Consider the following 17,217-nt stretch of genomic DNA (forward strand, 5'->3'; position numbering starts at 1 on the left):
TGTTTCTCTGCTTCTGGAATACCTCACTCAGGATGATCCCACCATTTGCCTGCAAATTTCATGATTTCCTTGTTTTGAATTGCTGAGTAGTATTCCATTGTGTAAATGTACCACAATTTCTGTATTCATTCCTCCATTGAGGGACATTTGGGTTGTTTCCAGATTCTTTCTATTATGAATAAAGCTGTATGAACATGGTTGAGCAAATGTCCTTGTTGTGTACTTGAGCAAATTTTGGACAAATGCCTACGAGTGGTGTAGCTGGATATTTAGGAAGCACTATTCCTAATAACCTACTGGGTCAAGTCTTTCAGAGGACCTCTGTGGTTTGCTCCTGTCCTGCTGCCTGTTTTCTCCCTGTTTGGATGTCTATCCCATTTGCCTTTACCATCCTTAGTCATTAGGGAAATGCAAATCCAAATGAGCCTGAGATTTACCTTACACCCATCAGAATGGCTCAGATAAAAACTCAAGTGATAACACATGGTGGAGAGGTTGTGGAGAAAGGGGAACCGTCCTCCACTGCTGGTGGGAATGTAAACTTGTACAACCACTTTGGAAATCAATTTGGTGCTTTCTCAGACAATTAGGAATAGCGCTTCCTCAAGATCCAGCTATGCCACTCATAGGCATATATCCACAATTTGCTCGAGTATACAACAAGGACATTTGCTCAACCTTGTTCATTGCAACTTTATTTATAATAGCCAGAATCTAGAAACACCCCAGATATCCCTCAGTTGAGGAATGGATACAGAAATTGTGGTACAATTATACAATTCAATATTCTACTCTGCAATTAAAAATAAGGAAATCATAAAATTTGCAGGTAAATGGTAGGACCTAGAAAACGTCATCCTCAGTGTAATATCCCAGAAACAGAAAGACACATATATATTCACTTATAAATGGATATTAGACATGTTATAAAGGATAAACCTACTAAAATCTTACACCTACAAGTATTTATTTTCTTAAACCCATTTGAAAATGTATTTATTTTCTTCCCAATGATAGGTTTTCTTTTCTATCAGAGCATTTTTCTGACCTTTATTGATATTGTTATTCTTTTCAATTAGGAACCAGAGAAGATAATGGGAATGAAAACACTGATGGTTTTTCCTTGTGTACAAGAAGACTCATTGAGAATCCTCCATGGAAAGCATGCTTTTGTAATTCCACAGTAACCCCGTGACCTTGAAAGATTATTCTAACTTGAGAATGAAAATATCTTTCCTGCTGGCCCAGACAACAGGGCCTCATGTGGAGGGATTTGGGGAGCTTTGATATATTTAGAGACAATTCCCTTGGTTCTATTTTCTTCAGCGATGAGAATCAAAGCTTTTGACCCACCTGGACAATGGGACGCTGTAGAGGCAGGGTCTTATAGTATTTACTGGGCCCATAGAAACCCTTCTGAGAAGAGAGTTCCAGAGCAATGGTTGGGACATATGAGCAGAGCTGGAGTTGATTAGCATTTTCTTTACATTACTTTGTCATTTGTCCATATTGCCTGACAGTCACCTTGGGGGAAGCTGAAAGGTTCATGTTAAAACGTTCTGTTTCTTTGTATTCCTATGTCCTCACACTTCCTCTCTTTGAAATTCTCAGTGCTCTTGTGAAGATGGAAAGTCCATAGTAGTGAAGCTAACACACACTGGACAAAATGTGATTTCATGTGTTTTCCTGCTAGGCAAGTGGGATCATTTATTAAAATATTCTAATGTGGTTCCCTGCACTCTGTCAAAATTTGGCTTTGAGTCTCAGCATCTGCTTAAGATACCCTGCTGGATAGAGTCTTTCAGAGGCCCTCTGCGGTAGGCTCCTGCCCTGTTACCTATTTTCTCCCTCTTCCTTTTGCCTTTCTGAAAAGTTTGTGTTGGAGTACTGAGTATCTTACCCAGGGTCCTCCTTCTTGCTTAACTTCTTCAGGTGTATAGATTTTAGTATGTTTATACTATAGGGTCAGATGTAAGGGAAGGAGGACCTCCTCTATCAGTGGAGTAGGAGAGGGCATGGGTGGAGAAAAGGGAGAGAGTGCAGGATTGGGAAATGATGAGGGAGGGGGCTACAGCTGAGATACAAAGTGAATAAATTGAAATAAATTTTAAAAATAATTTTAAAAAATAGTCTAATGTGGTACGAATTTATAAAAGTATTCTAATTAATCTTATTTCATTTGCTAAGTAAATTGTTCATTGAAGGTCATGATTAATATGAAGAAGAATAAATTGTATCAATATCTGATATTAGAACTGGGGGGCAGAAGAAAACATTTTGCTTGAGATGGACACAGTGCAGGGGCTGAAGCTCAGTGGTAGAGTGCTTAGCTCAGATTATGATCTTCAGTTATAATCTTAGATTATGAGGCCCAAAATTTTACTTAGTATCACCATAAAGAAATAAAAAAAGACAATGATAGATGACTGAATACCCCTACAATCACATTTAGAAATAAAAATAAAAACTATTAATAAATAAGCTATCGATAAATAATAATTTACCAACAAATACCCATCGTGCATTGCTCTAAGTATTTTTCAGTTTTAAGTAATTAAATTTATATTACAATGCTGTGATGGAAAATTTGTTTGTGTGTGTGTGTGTGTGAGAGAGAGAGAGAGAGAAAGAGAGGGAAGAGAGACTGAAGTGATAGTTTACAGACTTGTGGTTAAGCATTTATTTATGCATGGCCATGGGAGGGTTTTTTTAAAATGACCTTACTATTTCTCTACCTGACAGAGTAAAAGAGTGTGGGAACGATCCAATTTCCCAAAGAGTACTGGTTTCTAGGTGTGTACTGAGGTATCAAATCTTTTAAGGTCTCAAGGCTGTCTTTTTCAGACATCAGCCATTGGCCTTCCTGGTTCTCAGACTTTTGAGTGTGACCTGGAATACACGTTGACTTAAATGTTGTTCTTGCTCCCTGGTTTCTCCTTTAGGGACTTCAAAGGCTCTAGAAATATGTAAGTCAATTTTGCTTATAAATATTTGGGTGGCAGGGAAGAGGAGAATATATGTGAGGAGTTGTAAGAGGGAAAACCATAATCAGAATATATTGTATTTTTTAAATTAATTTTCAATAAATAGAAAATTGAAAAATCTCTGTGTTTCTTCATAAGGAGGGGATGGGAAGAAGTCATATATGCACATAATTCTCTACTCTGTGTTTTGGATATGTCAGTTTCAAAGATAAAATAGCAGCTGTGATGGTCGTATTCATTTATAATCCCAATACTCAAGAAGTAGGCTGGGGCAAAGTGATTGCTAGTTTGGAACCAAATTGATGCATAGGGAAATCTATTTCAAAACCCAAATCAAAATGAGATGGAGAATAGGCAGAGGGAAGAGAAAGATGAAGAAAGTGGTTGGAGGAGAAAGAAAAGGAAGAAGGAGAGAGAGAATAAAGAAGAGGGGAAAAAATGAAAGAGAAAAGGTACAAACCTACCTGAACAATCCTTCAGCACAACCTAACAAGAAGAGAGGTCTCTTTCTTCATTAACTTCAAAAAGCTCCACAACTGAAATTCTTTGGTATTCTTTAGATGAATTAATTAATTAATTAATTAATCAGAAACAAAACAACAAACCCTAAAAATATATATACTCTTCATTACTGAAGTGCCAAAGATGTTCTTATTTAACACCACTTAAATGAGATACAAAGACTCAAATGCGCCCTAGTCCTAGAGATTTCCTGAAGACAAGCTGGATGCTTGCCATTCTTCTTTTTCTTTTTAACAATAATATTTTGGAAGATGATATCTGACTAATTGAGGTCTCTGCTTAATTGAGATCTCATTTAGTAAGTGCTGATACTTTAAAGGCGTAATGACAATGCGACATTCAGGGCTTCCTTCCCAGGAGACAGTTCCGATGACAGTATAATCAGCCTCATGACGGATGAGAATTCCCCAAGCATGCTCTGCTCCTCACCTCCAGGCCTTTGCACAAGCTGCTTCCACAGCTTAAAAATGCATGCATCGCCTGGCACACTCCTTTTTTATCTTAAATCTAGTTGTCTCCTTTTTAACCTTCAAGACTCATCAACTAAGCAACGTCTTGTGAGATGGCTTCATTGATATCATTTATTCTATCCATGTTTAAATGTTGAGCTCTAAAAACAATTTCAAAAGCTTAATTTAAATAACTAAAAGCCATGTGCTATTAAAATACAAATGAATGTGGATTTTATTCAGGCTTGTGATAGATATGTGTGCCTCTGAGAAAAATTTCCAAGCCCTCTCTACCTCAGTCTTAGATCACATAGACATAACAAATTTTAAAGTGGGAATTAAATGGGTAGTCACCCTGATAATGGTGACTACCAATTAAAAGGTTCTGAATATGTAAATGAACTACTTTTATTGTTTGAAGTATATATCAAACAATATATATGTATAAGTTTTAATTTTCTCCTTTAAGATGATAGTTTTTGAATGAATAAATACAATTTGGTAATTTTCTTCTATCACATTAATAATGACAGATGATATTCTAGAAGTGAAAGAAATCCTTTTCATTTACCCATATTGGCAAGTCATTTCTAGTTTATCCCTAATTGTATCTGGCTTTTTCACATCATTTGTCCAAAAATTTAAGTTTTAAACATTAAATCATTCCCCCTTACTCTTTTCTGCCTGAAGCATTTTTGGCTCATGGATTTTATGCTTTCCTTGGAGCTGAAATAAAGGTTTTAGAAACTCCTGCCTCTCTCATTTCTCCATCTCAAAGATAACAAAGTAACCCAGTTCCTCAAATTTTCTTGCTTTGTTTGCCTGCTTCTCAAGATCCCCTGACTACCTGACACCTGTTTCTATCAGTTTCAATTTCCCATATATATGTCTATTGCTCTATTAAAAACACATTATTGACTATTCATGTCTTGAAATTGGAAAACATCACATATTTTTTCCAGGGTGAATGAAGACATCATCCAAAAGACAGCTGGACATAAAATGCTCCCCACAACACTTTTCTTATGAGTTCTTAATCCCTGTTCCAAAAGTTTGGCTTCTCTCTTCTCTGTTCCAATGACATTCAACACTGCCTTTATAGATTTTTTTTTCTTATGTTCAGGGACTTTGTCTCTTTCCCTTGCACTTTTTTAATTGAAAAATAACTTTTTACACAATATGTTCTGATTACAGTTTCCCTTCCCCAAACCTTTTTCAGATCCTTTCCACCTCCTCCCCTACCCAACACCATGCCCTTTCTTTCTCTTTCATGAGGAAGCAAGTAACAGGAAAGATAAGAAAGAAAGAAAGAAAGAAAGAAAGAAAGAAAGAAAGAAAGAAAGAAAGAAAGAAAGAAAGAAAGAAAGTTAGTTAAAAACACCACATGCGAGCAAAACCCATAAAAACACAAAAATCAGAAACCATAAACCGTAATGTAGAAGCAAAGGACCAGTGAGACAGAAAAAGAAAAAAAAATGCAAACAAAGCAGTATGAAACAAAAAGTCTCCTGAATTCCAATTGAATTTATTTTGTGTGGGCCATCTACTGCTGGGCAAAGGGCCTATTCCTACGTGTAGTTAATATATTCAGTGAGATTACTTTACAGAAAATTAATTTTCTTTTGCAAGGGGATGTCATTTCCCTCTTAAAAAATTTTTTTTTGTTTCTTGTGTTTTAATTACATAATAATACTCTCACTTATAAAATTAAGCACGGTGCTTTGCATTGAATACAATCCAGATTCCAAGTTTAATTGTACTGTATAACCAGCGAAAAGGCTTAGTGAAGCAATGGAATTAGTTCTTTTTACAGTTTAAAATAAAATGGCTATATTTTCTATAGTTTGAGATGGGTGCTGTGATAAGTATTCTCTTTGTTTAAGACTTTCTACACTTTATGGAAAAGTCACGGTATAATGGACAGATTGCTGTTTTGTATGTTTGGAGTTGAAATTTCTGTCTGCCTGCCTTAGGGTTACTGGTAGACCAGAACTATCCAACTCTAGATAGACATTAAACAAGATCTTTCCTGTAATGATAATTGCTTTGGGCCCCAATCTGATTTATTTACTAGCTTTTCAATTTCGAAGTCATTTCTTTTTAGGACCTGAAGGGTTTTTTGCACTGCCTGGGGAATTGGGCAACAGAATTTAATTAGAAAAAGGCCAAGATATTCAACACAACCCAAAATTTGTGACATTTATGATGGGTCTAGTGTCAAGTGAGGAGGAAATGTGGATTGGGAGGATAAATGTATTCATGTTTCACCTTTCTAATGATTTTTTCCCCCAAGTTAGTGCAAGATTGTGAAAACAAAGAATTCTGACTTGTGTTGAGCACACACCAAATGTCAGGTAGACTCTGGCATTCTCTGAGAAGAGAATGTAGGCTCGCACAGAGAAGAGTCTGTGCAGACCATCACGAAATCTCTGACGTAGCGTAAGTGGTACTTGAAAAATAAAATAAATGTTTTCAAGAATGTATTATTAATAATTTTTAATTAGGGTTTATATCCACATTTGATTCAATAATTCGGAACCATAATAAAAACAGCCTGTTGTACAATTGCCACCAGAATGTTGAGAGGTATCTGAAACTCAGAGGACAGGTTTGGCTAACAACACAAAAGGCCCTTCACTCCCAGAGGCAGGATTTTTTTGTTGAAAATTATTGTACCCTTCAAATTTTATTAACAAGTCTGTTTGAAGTAAAAATAAAAAAAAAATAGTGTGAGTTACAGAGTCTGTGCTGTTGCTTTCTACACAACTTAACTGTTGCCCAGTGTTTTATCTTCATATTTGAAGGTTCTTTTCCTTAATATTTTCTAGGTATTTTATCACAGGTTAGATAAAAGAACACAAATGTGGGAGAAATATTTTGTCATAGAAATTTCAAATTATGCACTGCTATTCACATTTGCAAACCCCGAACACACTGGAGATTGTAAGATCAGCAGCAAGAAAGCACTTAAAAAAGGAGCATTGACCGAAACACAGATGTTAAAAACGTAAAGGAAATAGATGTTTTCATTGTTACTCTCCAGCGACCTGGAAAAATTACTAAAGAATGAAATAAGTAATTTGCAATAAAATATGCATTTCTCAGGTATCATTTAAATCAAAATGTTTAGTTCCCTTTGCTTGTTGGGTTCATATGATATAAATATGTGCTTGTTAAATAACATCACAAGTATATCAACAGGGAAACAACTTCATTGAGATTACTTAAGTTGTACATTTGGCTTAATAAAAGCATATTAGTATATACAGTCATCATAATGGCTACAGAAGAAAAGGAAATATATCATTTCCATATGTATCTAAAACACAAAAATCAATATAGCTCAACTCGAAAAAGTTGTATTATCATGAAAGTTGATTGCCTTAGAAATAAATAATTCCAGCTTCTCACCCAGCATTAGGAAGTCGTCATCACACGTGTGGTTATATGGACCTGTTATCTGTTATGTGTTCTTGATTACTCCATTGATTGAGACTGCTTCCCATGCTACTGGTGAGACATTCAATAAACAATTTCCTTTAAAAAAAAAGAAATAAATAATTCACCTTATTAATTGTTCTGGTAAGTGTATCTGTACAGCATATATTTATTATACATAACAGGTTAAGTTAAAGCCGTCAATGACTACATGAATGAGGGTAATGTTATACAATAATGGATTACTCTTTTTCAGTGTATCAAAGCTTAAAAACATCATTTTTCTTATTCTAGGTGATATGTTACAGTAATGGACATTTAGACTGTTCCTAAAAATGTGTATTTTTTACTCCACACTAATAGAATTGCAACTCCCTTCTCAGTATTAAAACTCACACATATAACATACATAAATATAAACACATATAACATATATATATATAAATGTAGTAATTTGTGTCACTACAACTGAGTGTTGTATCTGTACCAGGTGATTTTAAAAAGTGGTTTTGTTTGTTCGTTTTTTAATTTATTCACTTTGTAACCTGGTTGTAGCCCCCTCCCTCATATTTTTCTGGTCCCATCCTCCCTTCCTCTTCCTCCCTTATCCTTCTCACCTAGTCCACTGATAGGGGAAGGCCTCCTTCCCTCCTGTCTGACTCTAGCCTACCAGGTCCCATCAGGACTGCGTGGATCAGCTTCCTCTGTGGGCTGACTAGGCCACCCAGCCAGGGAGAAGTGATTTCAGGAGCAGACAGCCAAGTTCACGTGACTGATTGTCTCTCCTTTCAGCCCTGATATCTTTCTGTTGCTCCACAGCCTCATGGAAACCTGTTATTGTCAACGTTTATTATTTTAAAATATAGTGAGGGTATGCATGGTGTTTATGTGCAAAGGTGTATCAAATGAAGACGAACATGGAGACAAACGATCAAGTCGAGTGTCTTGCTCCATCGCTCTCCACCTAATTGTTTGAGACAAGGTCTCTCACTGAGCCTTGCGCTCAGCAGTGAAGAGTAACTAGGGTTTCCTTATCTCTGTACATTTGCTAGGTTTACATGCATTGCAGCTGCATTTGTTCTTTTTCTCCTGTGGATGTGCTAAAATCTCAGGTCCTCATGCTGACGCAGCACGCACATTACTGACTGAGCCATGTTTCCAGGCCCGGTGTTTATAATTTTATTTACTTCATGAATGTGCAATTTTCATTTTAATCTACCCAATTACAATGGAATTAAATAACCTTTTCCATTTGCTTATTTAAGCCATTTTGTTTCTTATTTGAATCATACTTTTGCATATTTTTTTTTAAAAAAAATGTGTTGTCTTTTTATATAAATTGCTGTGTGATTTGGATGCACTATATTTTAAGGAATGTTTTACAATCATTTTGTGTGAATGTATAGCTTATAAGTTTACTTTCTTTTTAAGTCACATTGTTTTCCAAAAGACAAAACTCTAAATTTGACAAGATATTTACTTATTTATGCTTTGTATTCGTTATTTTGAGATCTCAGCCAAAATGAATATTCTTGCCACCTGATCACAAATAGTTCTCTGAATGTCTTCATCAGCTTTATATTTTAGGTTTTATCTTTTATGCTCTACTTCAAATTAATTTTGTGCATGGTGTTGGCAAGAAATAAGGTTATCAGGATTAAAAACATTTTACTCTAATTTCTATCATTATTGAAAATATTTCCTTTTCTGTTAAAAAAAATCACTTGGCACCACATGCCGATAGATAGAATCTATTCATGCTTTTAGGAGGCTGAAATCTCAAGATCATGTGTCAGTATGATCATATTCTAATGTCAAAATCGTGTATTAGAATTTCTTGTTATAGTGCCTTCATTAGGTACTATTCCCAGTAAACAAGGAACCATTCCTAGCGATCTTCTCAAAACCTAACTATACTTTCAAAGGCATCATTCAAGTCCTATCACACGAGAAGTTTTTAATTTATAAATGTGTGTTGGAGTAGGCTCAAACATTCAGTCCACAAAGTCACATCATTTTTTTCAAATAATTTAACATTTGTCCTGTCTAAGTTTTGTCATTCCCTGACTGTATTTGCACATTGAAATTGAGGTTTTAATGATTCTTGCTATAATGATTGTATTTACATTTGATTACAAACTTTGTAATTATTACAGTGTGGTTAGTCTTGTGTAAATCTCTTCAGCAGTCCCAAACTTAATTTTAGATTGTATATACTTTATACTTCTATAATTCAGTAGAAATATTAAATTTGTACAAAAAGAATGCAAGATCATTTTAAGTGTTATTACTGACCAGAATAGATATATATCTGGAGGTGGATTTGAAGAATAGTTGGGAATAAAACATAATAAGTGATTCAAATTTTCTCAGAAATAATTAGATACTAATCAACAAGAACCTGTGTTTTTAATGGAATAAAATTATTTACTATTTTTTCTTATTTATTTGTGATTTCTTCTGTGCCAGATTCTCAATATAGCCTGTCAATTACATTCTTTATTTCTGAAACTTCACTTTTCAGCCCCACAGTTTCTGTCTTTCAATATTTTACAGACTATGTAGTTCTATGACAAATTCCAGTTGTTACACTTTGTCATCATAAATGCAATATTGTTAGTTACTGAATTGTCTCTGTGAACAGTTTCATCAGCTATTGTCCTCATTTGCCATGCTGCCAGTTTTCTACAAAACACAGGTGATCAACTGCCAGTCCCCTTCTTTAAAAAGTAACCAACCAAACAAACAAACAAACCGATTTCCACAGTCTTGGTCCTAGTTTTCCCTCATGCTCCTAGCATAAGGAGATCTTAATCCTCCACTGCAGTTGTTCAAGCTCATGGGATTCCTAATACCTCTGTTCAGGTTTCCAGGCTCTCTTAGACAGCTGATAAATTGAGAACATTTTGTTCCTGTCATCATTTCTGGCTTGCTAACTTCTTGATATCTTTTAGGATAAAAGATATCCTTTTCTTTTCTTTCTTTTTAATTTTCAGCATAAAATTTCTCAAATTCTCTAATGTGTTCCTGTCAGCACCTGGACGTCACACTGAGAATAATAGCTATGTGTTTCTTAATGATGGGAATCAATCCTGAAGAGTGTATGGTGAAGCAATTTATATACAAAGGGCCAAGGCTGCACTTAAAAAAAATAAGAGGTGTTTTTCATAACCAGTGATTATGTGGTTTTTGATTTCTTCCATATAGTCAATAAGTTCTTAGAAAAAAAAATAGAATCTTAAATTTTTTACTCACCTTCGCCACACGTTAGAAGGATCTCAACATATCCAGCCTGCCTCTACAACATCTTACAAACTTTTTGTTTTGTGCCTTGGACAAAAAGCAAAGAGAACTTACTAAAGACTGAGAACACACTAGAATAGACTTGGGAAAGCCTACAAGGCCTTGCTCAAGTCTGCACAGTGAACTGCAGCAACCAAGGGATGCTAAAAGTGGGAGAAATTGTCTTCACCAGGAAATAAACCCTTCAACCCAGGAACAAATAGTTAGCGCTGAAAGCATACACATAAGAAACGTTAAACATCCTGAGTGAGCTGTCCCAGAAGCAGAAAGACACACATGGTATATACTCACTCATATAGACATAACATAGGATAAACCTACAAAAACTGTACATCTAAAGAAACTAAGCAAGAGAGAGGACCCTGACTAAAATACTCAATCTCCATCCTAAAAGGCAAAGAGGTTGGACATCAGAAGAAGAAGAAAACAGGAAACAACCTAGGAACCTGCCACAGAGGGCCTCTGAAAGCCTCTGCCCTGCAGACTATCAAAGCAGATGCTGAGACTTATGGCCAACTGTTGGGCAGAGGGCATGGAATCTTATGTAAGAAGTGGGAAATAATAAGAGCTGGAGAGGACAGGGTCTCCACAAGGAGAACAATAGAACCAGAAAATTTGAACACAGAGAACTTCCCAGAGACTCATAGTCCAAGCAAGGACTATTCATGGAGATAACCCAGAACCCCTGCACAGATGTAGCACATGACAGTTCAGTGTCCAAGTGGGTTCCATAGTAATGGGAAGAGTGACTGCCTCTGACATGAACTGATTGGCCTGCTCTTTGATCATCTCCCCCTGAGGGGGAAGCAGCCTTACCAGGCCACAGAAGATGACAATGCAGCCACTCCTGATGTGATCTGATAGACTAAGATCAGAAGGAAGGAGAAGAGGACCTCCCCTATCAGTAGACTTGGGGAGGGGCATGCATGAAGAAGGGGAAGAGAGGGTGGGATCGGGAGGGGATAATGGGGGAATACAAAATGAACAAAGTGTAATTAATAGTAAAAAAAAATTCAAAAAAGAAATGTTATACAGACTGAGCAGACTGAAGTTGTATTTGTGGGGGGGGGGAGGTGCTTGTGTATGCACATGCGTGAGTGTCTGTGAGTACATATACATAGATGTATGTAATGACACTTAGGAGAAAAGGTGCCATCAAGTTGAAAGAGTAAGGCGGGCCAAGAGTAAGGAGGGTTTGGAGAGGGGAAAGGGAAGCAGGTATTGTACTGATAAGTCTCAAAAACTACCTTACACTACTCTCACCTTTTGATTAGAAAGGTTAACTCATTTGTGTTTAAAATAATTACAGACCAGAAGAATAAGTAAACCAAACACCTGAGGCAGCCACAGGGCTGCACAGTCTAATACGGCCATTTCCTATTTGCCTATTGCCTCTCATGATGCCAATGAAAAAGCAGTTCCTAAAAAGGCATTTTTTTTTTTTTTTTTTGCTACTTAGGCTTCACATACACACAAGACTGGGCCATGGGAGAATTTAAAAGAAACGGAAGTTCTATCAAATAGGACATAATCCAAATGATGATTTCCCAAGTCAATGTGCAGCAAAAGGAATTAGAAAGGACCGTTAGTTTTGCAAAATCTTAACCATGAATTCATCTGAAAGATTTTCAAATCTCCATGTGTTTGCATAGGCTTACAGTAGACAGCTCAAAGTCACTCTCACAAACTGTCAGTTAGCACTTGAAAAGATGATCAGTCTCATCAAGAATGTAAATTGAAATGTTGCAATAATGATTCCACTAAAGCTGCTATGATTAAACTATTAAATATGAAGATGATTTCTTGAAACCATACATTGCTCAAGGGAACATAAAACATTTCCAGCTACGTTGGAAAATAGAGTATTAGTTCTTTAAAATGCAGCATGGATGAGGTTAGTTTAGCAATTTAAGGCTTTTGTTACTAAAGCTAAGGACCTGATGTGATGCCTGGGATCTGCATTGTGGAAGGAGAGGTTGGATCCCAAAAGTTGTCCTCTGACTTCCACACAGGTACTATTGCACATACACAAATTAAAACTAAATAAAAGGTAACATGGAGTTATCTCATGATTTAGCGATTCTAGACTAAAGTCAAGAGAACTGAAATCCTACCTATAAGTAATGACTACCCAGTTCAGCACTCTTCATAATAACCAGATAATGGGTTCAGAATATAAATTAACTGATACTTAGATTTGTAGGATGTGGTGTAGTATACAATAAAATATGATTTGGCAATAAAAATATATTAAAATACATTTGACCAAGGGACATCTATCAGTGGACATGTCCCCAGAAGAGAATGATTTATTTTTTCCTTTCCCTTTCAACCATAAATTACTAACGTAGTCTCTGCTAGTGGTGGTGATTTGGGGCATTCTTCCACCGACTCTTGAGTTTATTCTACTTTAATATTATGCAGATAGTTATAACTGCTGTGAGTTGCTGTGTGCAACAGCACGTCATGTCTAAAAGTCAGCATTTTACAGCTCCTCTCTCCATCTGCTGGTCCTCACATTATTTCTGACCCCTCTTCTGTCATGTTCCCTGAGGCTTGTATATTGGGGTATCTACCTGGGTGATCCATCCACAGCTGAGAATTCATTCAGTTACTTGCACTTGACATGTTGACATGTTATTAGTTTTTCCACTAACCAGTACCCACTGCATAAAGATGCATCTCTTATCAAAGTAGAGAGCATCACGAATCCGTTGAGTAAAGTCATAACTATTGGACATGTTGGATAATTAGCAACAATTTTTAAAAGTTTGTGAAGTTGTGAGGGAGATGATGTGAGGGAACAAGGAAGGGATTTGGAAAGAGTTAGTGACAGATGGATTTGATCAAGATACATCATATAAATCTATAAATTTTTCAAACAATAAATGTAAGTTATCATTTAAATGTTTTCTACAATATGTATACATATGTTTGCCTAGAGAAAAAAAATAGTGTTATTTTCACAGAATATCACTGATACTCTCTTTCGTCTTCCTTCACAGCTTGTCCTGACTGTACCCTTTTGTTTCTAATTATACGCATGCTCTACTACACCTTTATTATCACTACCTTTCCCCATTTTCCAGGAATTCTATTTAAAATAAACCCATGATGGCTTCTATATTTTTTTCTCCATAGTCCCTGTGCTCCTGAGTCACACATTTTTATTATACTAATTAAATCTAAAAGTTGTTTATTAAACGACAAACTTACAAATGTTATATGTTATCCCTCCAATGTGTGGGTTTTGTTTGTTTGTTTGTTTTTTTAAATAAATTTTCTCGATAGGACAATTCAGTTCCTCATCTGTCAGGATTAGCACTCTTCCTTTCCCTGGGTATGAGTAGGGAGGAATACATAATATTCCGTCACTAATATGAGGACTTATTAAGCACCTGTCCTTTACACTGCTCTCTGATTTCTCTGCCTTTCTGTATGGTATACCCCCTGACCATTAATTATTTCCACTCCCTACTCTTCTGCTTTTTCCAAGTTTTTCACAAAACTGCACCTACAGAAAGCTCTAATACCTACTATACAGTATAAAAAATAACTACAAGTATTTTGAAAAAATACCCAGGTTCTAAAAAACTTAGAGAAAATGGAAGAGTGAGAGTTTGGGTTAACTGCAGACATATTTGGAGAGCTTTATTCATACATTCTGGCTTTGTTAGTGGAAAGGTTCTGTAATGCCTTCGGCAAAGTGCTCATCATTTGAGCCCTGTGACTTAAATCCTAATAGATTTGCCAGGGTGATGTGTGTAAGAGATAAGCTTTCTGTGCATGGCATAGGCTTTGTCCTGGAATGAAGAAAATTAAGACATTTAACACTATCTTTTGGCAAAGTCATCAAATAATGATGGACATTAGTGTCATGAGTAAAACAGAAGAAGAGTATAGTCGAAAAAAAGAAGTTAAATGAGGGAAGTTAAGGAGAAAAACAAAACACTTTACTTGGCTTGTGGTGAAGAAAGACAGACAGAAAAAACAAAAAGGAATAAAGACAGGAAGAAAGAAAGAAAGAAAGAAAGAAAGAAAGAAAGAAAGAAAGAAAGAAAGAAAGAAAGAAAGAAGAACTGAATGAGGAAGAGACATTGTGCTAGAACAAGGTATTGACTTAAAGAATCCATTTTCTCTACTGACTCTGTGAAACAGAGTTTATTAACTCATCTTGGCCCCATTATCTAATTTCAGATTGCCAGACTGTTTTGATGTTTAGAAATTCAGAAGCTGAGAATTTTCTGTTTAGCTTTATACCCCAGTTTTAATTGGGTTACTTAATTTGTTGCTGTTTAACTTCTTGATTTCTTTATATATTCCGGATATTAGCCTATGTCAGATATAGGGTTGGTGAAGATCCTTTCCCAATCTGTAGGCTCTTGTTTTGTTCTGATGACAGTGTCCTTTGCTTTACAGAAACTTTTCAGTTTCATGAGGTCCCATTTATTGATTGTTTTTTTCTTTTTTTCTATTTTTAATTAAATTTTTTGTATTAATTACAGTTTATTCGCTTTGTATCCCAGCTGTAGCCCTCTCCCACATTCCCTTCCAATTCCACCCTCCCTCCCTCATCTCCTCCATGCCCCTCTCAAAGTCCCCTGATGGGGGGAGGTCCTCCTCCCTTCCATCTGATTCTAGCTTATCAGGTCTCTTAGAGCCTATGCTGTTAGTGTTCTGTTCAGGAAGCTGGCTCCTGTGCCAATGAGTTCAAGGCTCTTCCCCACTTTTTCATCTAACACGTTTAGTGTGTCCATTTTTATATTGAGGTCTTTGATCCACTTGGATTTTAGTTTTGTGCATGAATAGTGCTACCTCAAGACCCAGCTATACCACTCCTAGGCATATATCCAAAAGATGTTCAAGGATACAAGAAGGACATTTGCTCAACCATGTTGGTAACAGCTGTATTTGTAATATCCAGAACCTGGAAACAACCCAGATGTCCCTCAGCAGAGGAATGGATACAGAAATTGTGGTACGTCTGCACAATGGAATACTACTCAGCAATGAAAACCAAAGAAATCAATAAAATTGCAGCAAATGGTAGGATCTAGAGATCAAACTGAGTGAGGTATCCTAGAAGTAGAAAGACACACATGGTATGTTCTCACTTATAAGTATATTAGACATATAACATAGGGTAAACATACTAAAATCTGTATACCTAAGGAATCTAAGCTAGAAGGAGGACCCTGTGTAAGATGCTCAATCTTCATTCAGAAAGGCAAACAAGACAGACATCGAAAGAGGGAGAAAACAGGGAACAGGACAGGAGCTTATCACACAGGGCCTCTGAAAAACTCCACTCAGCAAGGTGTCAAAACATATGCTGATATTCATAGCCAAACTTTGGGCAGAGTGCAGGGAATCTCATGAAAGAATGGGGAGACAGAAAGGCTTGGAGGGGACAGGAGCTCCACAAGGAGAGCAACAGAACCAAAAAATCTGGGCACAGGTGTCTTTCCTGAGACTGATACTCTAAACAAGGACCATGTGTGGAGATAACTTAGAACCTCTGCATAGAAGCTGACCATGGCAGCTCAGTGTCCAAGAGGGTTCCCCAATAATAGGGACAGGGACTGTCTCTAACACGAACTCATGGACTGGCTCTTTGATCACCTCCACCTGAGAGGGAGTAGCCTTACTAGGGCACAGAGGAAGACAAAGAAGCTAGTCCTGATGAGACCTGATAGACTAGGGTCAGATGGAAGGGGAGGAGGTCCTCCCCTATTATTGGACTGGGGGAGGGGCATACAGAGAAGAGGGATGGGATTGGAAGCGGGTAGGGGAGAGGGCTACAGCTGGGATACAAAGTGAATAAACTATAATTAATAAAAATTAGAAAAGAAATTAAAAAAAATATTTCAAGTTTTTTATAGAGATCTTAGCCAAATAATGCAGTAAACATTATTTTAGCCATGACTTTTATTTCTAGATCTTGTCCAAGTGATTTCCTGTGATATACATTTCTCCCCAACTTACTGTAGGTCATTGCAATAGTTCTTACAAGTCACCATTCCTTGCTGGTTAAGCTAATCTGGGTAGTCACAGATGCACCTTTGACCATGACAATGTTTCTGGTGTGACTTTTACACATTCATTATTTCCATGCATAATTGGGCTAAATAAACTCAGATCCTTTACTTCAGATGCAGTTTGAAGTTTTGCTTATTTCTTCCCTAGAAATAAAAATAGATTCATTATTTCATGAGTATTTTTTAAAATGTAAATAGCAATTATATTCTTTACAATATAATGGCTTCATTTTTCTATGTTCACTTAGTGTGTGTGTGTGTGTGTGTGTGTGTGTGTGTGTGTGCGCACGCGCACCAAAGTTCATGAATGAGGTCAGTGAACAAGTCACAGGAATAGGGTCTCTCCTTCCATTCTGTGGATTCTGGAGATTGTACTCAGATCAACAATCTTGGCAGCATCTCTTCGGCCTTAAGACATAATTTATTAAAAAGATGAGACTATGTGCTGTTTGTCACTGGGCACAAATACTTTAGGAGACATAA

This window comes from Meriones unguiculatus, chromosome 12 (genome assembly GCF_030254825.1).
Source record: "Meriones unguiculatus strain TT.TT164.6M chromosome 12, Bangor_MerUng_6.1, whole genome shotgun sequence".
In the NCBI taxonomy this organism is placed as follows: domain Eukaryota; kingdom Metazoa; phylum Chordata; class Mammalia; order Rodentia; family Muridae; genus Meriones; species Meriones unguiculatus.